This window comes from Amblyomma mixtum, chromosome 7, assembly GCF_055824585.1.
Source record: "Amblyomma mixtum isolate Tamu chromosome 7, ASM5582458v1, whole genome shotgun sequence".
In the NCBI taxonomy this organism is placed as follows: Eukaryota; Metazoa; Arthropoda; class Arachnida; order Ixodida; family Ixodidae; genus Amblyomma; species Amblyomma mixtum.
In genome coordinates, this window is record NC_143018.1 from 32,962,448 (window position 1) to 32,965,876 (window position 3,429).

General features: G+C 56.2%; 1 pseudogene; it reads left to right on the top strand.

Annotated features, from left to right (window-relative positions):
* Positions 1-1,097: 1,097 nt before the first annotated feature.
* On the top strand, positions 1,098-2,850 carry LOC149335592 (solute carrier family 22 member 7-like; annotated as a pseudogene).
* Positions 2,851-3,429: the final 579 nt, after the last annotated feature.

Genomic DNA, 3,429 nt, shown 5'->3' on the forward strand with positions numbered 1-3,429 from the left:
GCGTACTGATGAAATCTGAAATGGTTTTCTGTGCAGAGAACATAACAGCGAGTTTTGGTATATAAATTGCTATACGAGATGCGGAAATAAATGAAGAGCGAGAATGCGAACAGCGAAAAAGAAGAAGCGATAATGAAGTCGCCGGAGGAACGTGCAGTCGAGAGGACTGTACCAATGGCTCCAGAGACCGCTGAACAGGGGGAACGGCTTCCCAAATCGCAAGGAGCAGCTCAGGTGGCATATTATGGCAAAAGGAAAACCGAGGAACGGCATCAAGAACTTTTGGGTGCAACTTGGTTTTTCAAGCGTATAAAAATCCATAAATGGAAACAAATCTGAACAAGGGCAAGCGAGTTAGCGCTCCTAAGTTTCATTAGTTAAATCAGAAAAATCGAGGGGAATTATTTTTAATGCTGAGTTACCACTCCACCGGTTCTCATGATGCCAATGTGGCATCACAGGAGATAACGTCCTGAAAATCTGTGAGCGCCATTTTATTTTAAGCAAAGTGGTTTTTTGGGCGTGTTGGTCAGACATGTCTCGTTGTGCGCTTCAACTTTATATCATGCCATTTTAAGCGTTTACCGCGTATTTTTGGGAGCATTTGCGGCTGTGTTCTTGAGTTGTGTTCCACTGTAGGTAGCTATGAAAAGCTTATAGACAAGGAGACAGGGGAGCCCACGGTTTCAATGCTGTCAGTGCCCGTTCTCATCAGATAGAAAGGAGAACGATGACCCGCCCGTGTCTTGGACACGGGCATCCTCTCCCTGCCCTTCTTGTGGTAGATTCCCCCGGTGTTCCTCTCCCGTGTGCTTTTCTTTTGCCTTTACTGTGTACAGGTGAATACCCACCTTTACCTCCCGATTCTTGGCCGATCCCCCAGTGTGGGTATGTGCCATTCGTGTCAAAGGCTACAACAACAACAACAGCATCCGGCTATGCACCCTGGCCAATCCCCCGCCGTGGGTATGTTCCATTAAGCCTGAGCGCGAGCTGCCATCTAGAGAAGACGAAGAAAGGACGTTCTGCGATTACAGGTGAACAACACCAAGGAGGGCTATTGCTTTCGAGACAGCCAACGAACCATCGAGAGAATCATGGCGAAACGAAAGCGCTCCCGCAGCATGGTGTCAGCATTGCTGCCGAGCTTGTTCCATCCCGTGACCGAGCCTGTTTCGGACAGTGAGATGGAGACGGTCTTCCAGACCATGGCCCTGTTCGGTCTCTGACGCTTCCAGAAGCTGGTGCTGCTCTGCGCGGAGATCACCACGTTCGTCGCCTACACGTACAGCTTCGCCCTCACCATCGATCTGGAGCCCGTGGACCACTGGTGCCGCCCCAGCGCCGAGCACTCCAACACGAGCGCCGAGGCCTGGAAGAACCTGTCCGTGCCACGGTCGCCAGGCTCCGCAGCAAGGTTCAATAGCTGCCACCGCTACGAGACGCCGCTCGCAGCGACAGTGAGAGAAAGTGGCGCGGATGCCGAGGGCGACGCTCGGGTCGTGGTCGCTTGCGACGCCTGGGACTACGACACGCACATGGCAGGCCGCACAGTGGTGGTACACTGGAACTTGGTCTGTGACCGTGCCTGGTACCAGCAACTCCTCAGCGGGGCCTTCATGTGCGCAGGCGCACTGTCCGTGCCATGCGCGGGGCTCGCGTCCAACCGCTGAGGTCGCAGGCCCATCATGTGGGCCTCACTGGGCGCCCTCCTGTTCTCCAGAGTGGCCACACCACTGGCGCCCACGGCGGCCGTGTTTGTAGCGCTGCGCTTCGTGTCCTCGGCGGCCGTGAGCGCGCTCGAGGTCGTGGCCTTCGTGCTCCTGTTCGAATCAACGCCACCGGGACCACGGGAGGCCATCTGCGCGCTCGCCGTCTGCTGGCCCACTGTGCTCGCGCCGGTGTACGTGGGCTTCATCGCGTACCTGGCGCTCGACTGGAGCATCTGCCACGCGGGGCTGGTGGCCCCGGCGCTGTCGCTCATCCTGACGGTGTACTTCACCGAGGAGTCGCCCCACTGGCTCATCGTCAACAAGCGCTTCCACGAAGCCCGACGAGTTGCCCTCTGGGCCGCCCGCATCAACAACGAAGAGCCCGAGGTCGTCATCGAACGCCTAGAGCTGGTCAAGGAGATGCTGGCTGCCCGCGCCGGTAGAGCAGGAACTGCTCACCGCGACCAGCAGGAAGAACTGCATCCGCCAGTTTACCAACCACGGCTGCGCTACATGTCTGCTTCGTAATCTTCAGCTGCTGTTTCACATTGTTCGTCAACTACTACTACCGGAACCTTGACCTGCCGTACTTCTCGGCTGTCAAGTGGGTTATCATCGCTGGTAACGTGCCGGCCATGACCATAGCATATACTTCATCATCAGGCATCATGGCCGACGGGAGCCCCTGGTAGTCTTTCTGCTGGCGGTCTCCCTGCTACTGCTTTTCCAGGCGGCCTTGCACTTCTTGGGCCTCAAATTTTCGGCTCAGTTGGGCCTCTTGTGGCGGGAGTTGCTGTTAAATATCGCCTAAGTCCTGCTCTGCGTCCACACTGTGGCGCTGTTCCCCACCCGGGTCCGGAGCGTGGCCTTCTCCGGGGCGTACACATTCGGCAGGCTGGGCGCCATGGCGTCGGAGGCGTTCAAGGTCGTCGAGCGCGTCCTTCCCAGCGACCTCTCCGCGCTCCCAGTGGGGGTGGCAGCCGTCCATATGATGGTCTTCTCGCTGCTGCTGATGACCCTTTCCGAGAAGGCGCTGCTGAGCGAGGTAACGGGGGCCGACAGTTGCAGCGGCGTCGCGACGCCACAACGTCGCAAGCGGAAGACCACGACCTGTTCTATGTTCCCACTGCGGAAATGACTGGGCCCTTGCATGTGAACTACCGCTATGCCGTGCACGAGCGGAAGAATATTCACCGGAGGGCGTCATATGCGACGCTTGGAAACTTGTTTTGTCTTTGAAGTATATTATTGTTTTGCGCCGCGCCTTGAAGACAATGCGCAAAACTTTACCTTAGTTGATCGCGTCTCTCGCGTACATAAACAGTGCTTACTTTTTCGTCCACGCAGTGGCTGCGTTTCATCACTAGCAAATAGATTCGCTTCACGCTACTCAAATGCCTGCGTGCCGTTTCTTTTAGAGCGCAGCTCTTTGGCGCCCGTTTCTGCGCTTCGCGGCGTCGCCGTCGCTGTAACCAGCAGCTGCGAAACCAATGGATCGGGAGCTTGGAAACCAGAGGGCAAAATCGGTAAATTGGTTGTTGAGGAAAAGAAATAGCGCACTATCACACGTCTCGGTGGACACCTGAACCAGAGGGAAGGCGCATAACTACCGTCTTGGAACAGTGCACGCCTTAATCGTGCTTTAAGCTACGTGGCGGTAGTGACAGATGTGCGCTGCTTGCGTTGGCATTGACAACGTTGTGCCAGAAACTCGGCG